General features: G+C 41.3%; 1 pseudogene; it reads right to left on the reverse strand.

Annotated features, from left to right (window-relative positions):
- Window positions 1-8,643: 8,643 nt before the first annotated feature.
- On the reverse strand, window positions 8,644-9,347 carry LOC138088300 (alpha- and gamma-adaptin-binding protein p34 pseudogene; annotated as a pseudogene).
- Between the last annotated feature and the right edge of the window lie 341 nt (window positions 9,348-9,688).

Genomic DNA, 9,688 nt, shown 5'->3' on the forward strand with positions numbered 1-9,688 from the left:
AAAGAGGAGAAAAGCAATGGTTGAAAAGTCATTAGAATAATGTCATTTGATCCAGAACCAGATTTTGGGTGAAGTCTCTTAGTTTTTACCTGATTTAATTGGAATAAAATGGACTGCAAGCTGGACTCGGCACAGAGCTGCAGACCATGACTACTCTGATTTCAGTACCATTTGTTAAAAACCAAAACTGACGTATTTCGTCAGTCTTTTTCCAGTCCTTTCTGTCTCTTTCTAAAAGTGGGAGAATGAATCAGGACTTGGCAAAATAAAACTTCATATTAATATCTTTTAGAAGTTTACAAGAAAATATATCTCTAAAAATGAGGAGTGGCTGAGAAGAAATAACCACTCCATTTCTTTGGTCAAAATATTGTGGGAAAAAAGTCCCAAGAACAGGCAGGAATGAAGCCAGATCAACAATGTTCCATGATGTGTCTCTTCTGGCAGCTATTCCCTTTCTTTGTCCTCTGATACTTGCAATAGCAGCTGTGAAAAGTGAAAGTTAGTTGCGCAGTCCTGTCTGACTCTGCGATTCCATGGACTGCAGCCTGTCTTGCTCCTCTGTCCATGGAATTCTCCAGGTTAGAGTACTGGAGTGGGTTGCCGTTTCCTTCTCCAGGGGATCTTCCCATCCCCGGGATCAAACCCAGGTCTCCCACATTGCAGGCAGACTTTTTAGCAGCTGAACCATAAGGGAAGCCCACAATAGCAGCTGTAACGGGGTGAAAACCTTGGGGAACTGTAAGACCAAGAGGAAAACAGAGAACCAGCTGTTACTATGGTCTGTTAAATGCAGAGCTACCTCCAATACAAGTTTTGATGCAGTTTTCAAGAAAAGGGGAGAGGTTATATTATAAGGTGGAAAGAACAGCAACTGTCCACTGCAGTGTCATGAAGAAGTTACCAAAGCTTTCTAGGTCAGTTTCTGTATCTACCATTGATAGACTGCTCAGGTAGGTGGGCTCATAGGCTGTGGTCTCTCTAAAAGCTTGTTTTTGCAGAATGTTTAATTAACAAGATGAAATGTTCATAATGTGGCCTCAGTGTAATTAAGACACCCCAGCTTTGTAGGCATCCTTTCAGTTTGTTACTCAGAAATGACTAATATCCAGAGGACACACAGAGCCAGAGACCAATGTGGATAATAGCACTTCTGGCTGGAGAGCTTTTTTTTCTATGTTAATTCCCACAGTTTTTTATAATATTTCCTCATTTATCAAATGGTAAGCCTATACCAGTTTAGCTCAACTATTTATCCTTTGTTTCTCTGGTCTGATTTTAATCTTGAAGAAATAAAACTCCTAAGAGCAGATTAATTTAATTGCCTGAATACACCTCTGATTACAGCTCATATAAGCAAATAGATACTTGGTCAGGACCTTTAGAGCTCAGGTAAGTAAGATGAGGGTAGTTCATCTAATTTATTACATTCACAAACACACAGGCTGTTCATTTTTCTTTCCAAGTCCATCTTTTTTCTCTATTTACAAATCCTTTTAAGTGATTACTGAAAAATAAAACTTGCCTACTATCCATCTAAGCAATGTGTTTTTATTTTCCATTTCATATTTTGTTTCCATGGTGGCAAATTTCTGGGAAGTCCTAAAGTTAGAGTATTTCACTGTTATATGAGGTTTTTGTGGGCCATATGACTAGATTCCAGGTGACCCAACCTCCTTGAGTTCTCATCCTCAGTGAGACTCAGCACTTCTGTGGCTTCAGCAGTTTTGTGAAAGGCTAGGGCATCTTACCTAGATAGCATATTGAAAAGCAGAGACATTACTTTGCCAACAAAGGTCCATCTAGCCAAGGCTATGGTTTTTCCAGTGGTCATGTATGGATGTGAGAATTGGACTGTGAAGAAAGCTGAGGGCCAAAGAATTGATGCTTTTGAACTGTGGTGTTGGAGAAGACTCTTGAGAGTCCCTTGGACTGCAAGGAGATCCAAACAGTCCATTCTGAAGGAGATCAGCCCTCGGTTTTCTTTGGAAGGAATGATGCTAAAGCTGAAACTCCAGTACTTTGGCCACCTCATGCAAAGAGTTGACTCATTCGAGAAGACTCTGATGCTGGGAGGGGTTGGGGGCAGGAGGAGACGGGGACGACAGAGGATGAGATGGCTCGATGGCATCACCGACTCGATGGATGTGAGTCTGAGTGAATCTGGGAGATGGTGATGGACAGGGCGGCCTGGCGTGCTTCGATTCATAGGGTCTCAAAGAGTGGCACACGACTGAGCGACTGAACTGAACTGAACTGAGGGCATCTTACCTATGAATCTCACAGCAGGACTGAGGCAAACATTCTGATTCCTGTTTTACAAGTGAGACAGTGAGGTCTGTAATGAGTCCATAAATGAGTGTCCGTACATTGAGTCAAAATTAAGATTTGTGTCAATATTTCATATTTTCCATACTTTGTAGGTGGTTTGGAAAGAAGAAATATCTTTTGTGCCATTGATTACATGCTTCACTTACTTCAAATTGTGATTATAAGCAAATGAGTGATTGTATTTTACTAACTTTTGCTTTTACTGTCTAAGGAACTGGAAGGGTTTAGATTCTCAAGGATTTGAAAGGTCTTGCAGATTATCTTGATCTTAATCTTATTCAGTGGAGGAGGGAATGGCTACCCACTCTTGTATTCTTGCCTGAAAAAATCCCACAGACAGGGAAGCCTGGCAGGCTATAGTTCTTGAGTTTGAAGAGTCAGACATGACTGAGCAACTAACACTTTCACTTCCACAATCTTGTACAAATAGGAGGGTTTGTGGATGTTGTACTCGTATGTTGAATTACATATTTTAGAAGCGTTGGTGAGTCAGAAAGGACCAGGGTTGATTCTGCTGCAGCGATTCAGGTTTGAGGTGATGAGAACTTGACCTCCTGAGGTGAAGGTGAGCAGTGAGTCAGTTGAGACTGAATGGTAAGGTGATGGGTGACGGACTGGCACATCGGAAATGAATCAAACTAGGTCATGTGCTTAGTACCTGCCATGGGCTGGATAAATACAAATGCACTTGGGCATAAAACACCCATCTTTGGAAGGAAAGGTGTAAGACCTGACTTGGGACGTGTCTGCTGAGTGGGGAACAGGTGCAAGGACCACATGGTGGGGAGGAACCTTTGGTTTCAGAAAGAGGTACAACCTGACACGTCCAGCTCAGAGCTGGCAAAATGGAAATGATTGCTGAAGCTGTGGAAATATAGCTTTAGTCTCTCAGTCTTGTCCAATTTTTTGTGACCCCGTGGACTATAGCCCACCAAGCTCCTCTGTCTATGGAATTCTCCAGGCAAGAATACTGGAGTGGGTTGCCATTACCTTCTCCAGGAAATCTTCCTCACCCAGGGATCAAACCTGGGTATCCAGCATTGCAGGCATATTCTCCATCGTGTAAGCCACCAGGGCAACCTGAAGATATATTACCAGTTTGAGAAAATGAAAGAAAATGCGAAAGTGAAAGTTGCTCAGTCGTGTCTGACTCTGTGTGACCCCATGGACGGGGACCTGCCAGACTCCTCTGTCCATGGGATTCTGCAGGCAAGAATACTGGAGTGGGTTGCCATTCCCTTCTCCAGGGGATCTTCCTGAGCCAGAGATTGAACCCAGGTCTCCCAAATTGCAGGCCGATTCTTTACTGTCTGAGCCACCAAGGAAGCCCAAAATATCATATCTTACATAATAAATCTAAAAGAAACACAGATAATAGTTGGGAAGAGACCTATTTAAAATCTTATTTTTTCCAATAAATTATATATTCATTTTAAGTGATCATGTAAAATATATCAAACATTCAAATAATTACTCATTTTTGTCACTGGAAGATTAACTTTCTTCCACTGGTGATACGTAACCTGTTGTTGATTTTACTTGAAAGGCTGCAATTGATCTTCAATAATAATAAAATGTCTTTTCATTATATAATTTTTATATCTCATTGATATTAGATCTTATGTAAAACTTCCATATTTTGCTAAAAGAAATTTCTGAGGGTAAAAATAAGTGCAGTGTTCTTCAGATCAATCTAAGTGTCCTTAGCGCTTTTTCTCTCTCTCATGAGCTGAATAACTTCCATGGGAATGACTAGAATTTTCAAGCCAGGCCAGGCAAACAGAAATTTGTTTTTGTCTGATTTTCAAATTCCTTTCTCCAGCCTCTCAGATTCTCCAGATAACTTCCTGACTGGAAGTTTCTGGTGGGCAATTAAGTTTTCTAAGCCAACAGTGTGCCTTTAGCCAGTTACCTTGCAGAACCCTAAAAGGCCTCTAGTAATGTGCAGGAGAGGATGTGCCACCAAACTGTGGGCGGTATCCCCTCATCACTGATGCAGTCAGTGGTTTGGTACATCCACGGGAGCTACTTTGACTCAAGGAGTCACATTTGCATCAACATGGGGGTTGAATCAGTGAGTCTGTGCAAGGCTGGCCCACAGAGGTTAGGAGATATGGACAGGGGAGCAGAGCAATGTGAAGGGGTACCCCGCCTTTGAGAAATGCAGCTATGCTGTCAACTGCTATCTGCGTGGGATCTCTGTGCCATTGTCTGTATACTTGGCAACCATTGGTAAGTCAGTCACTCATGGCTACAAGAAATTATCTGATTATAGATTTGTAAGACGTATTCTTTGTGAAGTAATCAGCTACTCTGCAGCTGTGAAATTAAAAGATGCTTGCTCCTTGGAAGGAAAGGTATGACAAACCTAGACAGCGTATTAAAAAGCAGAGACATCATTTTGCTGACAAAGATCTATATAGTCAAAACTGTGGCCTTTCCAGTAGTCATGTATGGATGTGAGAGTTGGACCATTAGGAAAGCTGAGCATGGAAGAACTGATGCTTTCAAACTGCAGTGCTAGAGAAGATTCTTGAGAGTCCCTTGGGCAGCAACGAGATCAAACCAGTCAATCCTAAAGGAAATCAACCCTGAATATTCATTGGAAGGACTGCTGCTGAAGCTCCAATACTTTGGCTACCTGATACAAAGAGCCAACTCATTGGAAAAGACCTTGTTGCTGGGAAAGATTTACGGCAGGAGGAGAAAAGGGAGACAGAGGATGAGATGGTTAGATAGCATCACCGACACAATGGACAGAAGCTTGAGCATACTCTGGGAGATAGTGAAGGACAGGGAAGCCTGGCGTGCTGCAGTTCATGGTGTCGCAGAGTCGGAAACGACTTAGTGACTGAACGCAACAACTACTCTAGTATTAATGTAGTGACCATGGCTATTTTTGTCCTTGCCTTTTTGACTAATGGAGTAATTACTTTCTGCCAGTTATAAAATTCAATGACCTCAGTGTAGATGAACGGTCAACACAGCTCTGTGGTGAGAACACTTCTGGTGTTTCTTAGTAGTTGCAGTGATTCTACTTGGCTGTTTACTCTTATGTTCTGTCACTATTCCACCTGAAATATCCTTTGGGAACCTTTGTCCTTGTACCTCTAGGTCATATTCTGGGCAGTATATGCATACAAATTACATACTGTCCTACCCACTAAATCACAGTTGCCTACATTTTTCAGGCAACTGTTAACAGTATTGATGGGTGTTGATACATTGGCCATGCCTATGAATGTATAAAACAGTTTTGAGAAATAAGCAATTCTCTTACATAGAATTCAGTGTGTCTTTTTTTTCCAGTGAAAATGAAATTTCTTTAAATCATATCCATACTTAATTTTTCTGAAGTTTTCTTTTTTTGGTTATGTATAAAGGTAGTAAATCATAAAATAATCAGTTAAATGGAGGCTAGAAATAATTTGGGCTTCCCAGGAGGCTCAGATGGTAAAGAACCTGCCTCCCAGTGTGGGAGACCTGGGTTCATTCTCTGGGTTGGGAAGATACCCTGGAGAAAGAAATGGGTACCCACTCCAGTATTCTTGCCTAGAGAATTCCATGGATAGAGGAACCTGCTAAGTTACAGTCCATGGGGTTGCAAAGAGTTGGACACAACTGAGCATCTGAATAACAGCAACAGAAATCATTTACATTATTTTTACAAGCATATAATTCACCCCACTAGGCTATTTTCTCCTGAGCAGAATTAACCAAACTCTAAATGAAACACACTCTCTTCCTTCCACGTGTGTCTCCAGATTATTTGCATGCGAGCTACACTTCAATATGCTTAGCTTTGCCAAATCACTGAGCTTTTTCAGGCTTATCAAAGATACACATTAAGAGATTGGATGACACACCAGTGGGTAAAAGTCCTGGGCATGAATCTGAGACTATGTTATCAATATACCTATTCTTAATGAACATTGAAGTTGACCACTTGGAACAAAGCCTAAATGTGACAAAAAAAAAAAAAAGTGTTTGGCATCTGATGAATTACTTAGCATCTCTTTTCCTAAAGAATAAAAGCTCTCTGGCTCCCAACAAAGAGTTTGTGAGCTGTATGGCAGTGTTTTGAACAAGAAGATCATTTATAAAAGCAGTCTTTATATTTAGGAAATAATTAGGGATGCAGCTGCAGGTTTTAATGACTTTTAATAAACCCTGTTATAAAGTGAATTAGCAATAAATGCTTAGCAGAATGATACTGAATCAGGACATGATAGAACATTATTAGATCTGTTTATTGGATTGTTAAGGGAATATATGTTTATGTAATACCAGTGGTTTTGTCATTTTCTAGGATATTTTGAAGGAAAGTTCAAGGTGGGTTGAATTTTAATGAATGGGAGGAGTATATCAACTAGCCCTGATAAACCAGTAAATGTTTTCATTTATAACTAACTGATAAAGTGAAAAATCTGAAAGCTTCTTAAATTTCTGCAATATTTGGAATTATAGAACAATATTTATGTTGAAGATACAGTATTCTGATCATTTAAAATATTTGAGTCTTTCATAAAGAAAGTTGAATGTACTTTGTAGAAAATAATACTTTGTTAGAAATAATCTGTGCTCAAAGCTTGCTTGGTTGGCATTGCCGAAATCTAAATTTCAATGTCAAGTGCTCAGAATACTGATGAGGAGATGCACATACAGCTCATAACTCACCAGTTCCTGTATACCCAAGTATTTTCATGCAGAATGATACAGGGTAGATTCCTTTTAAGGATCAAGTGTCATCTCTGACCTCAAGGAGGCCAGAGTCTAATGAGGCAAAGCAAGGGTATCTGAAGTCATGAAGTCCCTGGAAGACAGAGCTGGAGATATAGTCACCGATCAGCAGCTTAGGAAGCTGACCCTCAGAACATTCTGGAAATTTGCAAAAAGGTTCAAATTTGGCTCATGGCTGAATCAACATAGAACCATAAATTATGGTTTAATCAGTGATGATGCTCCAAGGATGGTAAAGGAAGATCAAATACTGTTTATGGCTCCTCCCTGAACTATCCTTCAGAGTAAATGAGCAACCCAGGATGATGAGAAGCTGGGAAAGGTGTAAGTCTTACAGTCTCAAGCAGGTGAGACTGAATGTCCATTGGAGACGCTGCTAGCGTAGCGATGCTGTATTTGAATAACCACCTTTTAAACTTCTTGTTTATTTTTAAATAATTATAGACACAAAGGAAATGGCAGAGATAGTTCTTGTGAAGTCTTCCCCCAGCTTCCCCCAGGGGTAAGATCTTAGATCATTATAGTACTGCACCTCGACCAGATATTGATATTGCCACAGTACTGTCAAACAGATTATAAATCTTATTTACAGCTCATTTAAAAAAAATAAATGAATCAGCTTTTAATCACCTGGCTTTGTTAAACCCACAAGATCAACTTCACAGCTTTTTCTAGTCTGTTTTCCCTAACCACATGACCTAATGTATTTTCTGAAACCTTTCGTGTTTTAAGAAAAACATATTCCACCTTTCATTTTGCAACCCCAGAGCTGATTTCCCTGACATTCCCTGTAAATGGCCAGTGTTCAACCTCAAAGAGACACTGCTGGAATGCAGCTAAACTACAGTCTCAAAGGCCTTCAGGATAGTTTAAAAAAAAAATAAAAAAAAGTTATTAAAGAAGATAGCCTCCAGTGTTCCCTGGAGAGTTTCTTCCTGAATGTTCCACTCACCGAAATCTTCCCTCTGGAAACTGGAATATTCCATTCCTTCTGTCACAGGTTCTTCAGTGCTTAGACAGTGTTGCACAGATGGGTCTGAGCCGTGTTTCCATAGGCGGTCTATGGGGTCCATACCCACACCAGGCCAGCAGCAGTTCTCAGCTTGTGTGCCCTGAGCCAGTTGAGAGCCATGGCAGAGTGAAGACTCACGACGTGCACCACGGAGTGCGTAGAAAAGCAAAACTAAGGGTTTCATTTGCTGTATTTCCCACTCTTCCTCTGGAAAGTCTCCCTTCGGTGATCAGTTCCCCTGGAGCTGACCCCTCCAGCCCTGCAAGTGACAGGCACTGAGGCATCTGCTGCCTTGCATTTGCATGCTTTCCCGCCTACCATCTCAGGTAACAAACTCTAAGAAATAAAAGTTTCTCCACAGTAATACTAGTGCAAAAATCTCAGGATATGATCAGTATCAATGGCCTACATAGGGAATTCCTTTGTTGTTCAGTTGCTCAGTCATCTCTGACTCTTTGCCATCTCATGAACTGGAGCACACCAGGCTTCCCTGTCCAACACCAACTCCTGGAGCTTGCTCAAACTCATGTCCATCGAGTTGGTGATGCCATCTAACCGTCTCATCCTCGACCACCCCCGTCTCCTCCTGCCTTCAGTCTTATGTTAGATGGACCACCTTGATGATCCAAGAGTGTTTCAGTCCTCTCTGCTGCTGGCAGATGGGACTGCTCTGAGTGGCAGGTTTCTGCTGATGCAGTGCTATGATTTGCTCCAGCCAAAGAGCTTAGAATGCTAAAGCCTTGGTTCCTCTCATTCTTCACCACTACCAGCCATTGGCATTCAAGGCTTGAACAGTTTGCTTTACTCCTGCAGTTCTTGGAACTCATCCTCCTCAGGCAACTTTTTCAGACTAAGTTCTACCAATTCAAAGCCATGTTTGACCACTTGAGCTTTCTGTCGATTTACACCGTTTTCAGGCACTCTGTTGCAAACCAAGATCGTCACCTCAGGTAACCACTATTCTGCCAGTGGAAGCCAGGAGGAAACACTATCAAGACCAGATTTTTGTGTGCTGTTGAAGTAAACCATAAATGCTTGGACAGACTGCAGTCTCTGCGGTGATGAAAAATTTGTGTGGCCCCACACGCAGATTGATATCTGCTGAATACTGTTTATTATCAATGGTCTAGGGATAAAACCTCATGGTGTCATTGGCAGTCACCTCCACAGTAAGATCTGTTCCAAGAATATGTTGTATTAGCTGGTCTGTGGATAAGGTAGAGGAGCAGCTAGTGATGAGTGTGTGGGGAACGCCAACAGCCATAGCTCGTTCATCCATGTTCATCTGAACTCATTTGTGTGTGTGTAGTTCTGTACAATATACCCTGTATGTTGATTTGCATCACTACCATCACAATCAAGACATAGTTCTTTTTAATGTCTGCAATAGAAATTCCTCATCTAACCCTTAACACTGTGACCACTCCCCACTCCAGTGAGATCTACCCAGGTCGCTGCTCAAGTTAGGTGTTTATCTCTTTTAATTTCTAAGTAGTATTTCATGGTGCACTTGCACCAGCTTTTTGGCCATGTACTATGTGAAGAGTATTTGGGTTGTTTCCAATTTGGGGCTTCTATGGATGTTATGAACATCCACATAGAAGT

This window comes from Capricornis sumatraensis, chromosome 11 (assembly GCF_032405125.1).
Source record: "Capricornis sumatraensis isolate serow.1 chromosome 11, serow.2, whole genome shotgun sequence".
Classification (NCBI taxonomy): Eukaryota; Metazoa; Chordata; class Mammalia; order Artiodactyla; family Bovidae; genus Capricornis; species Capricornis sumatraensis.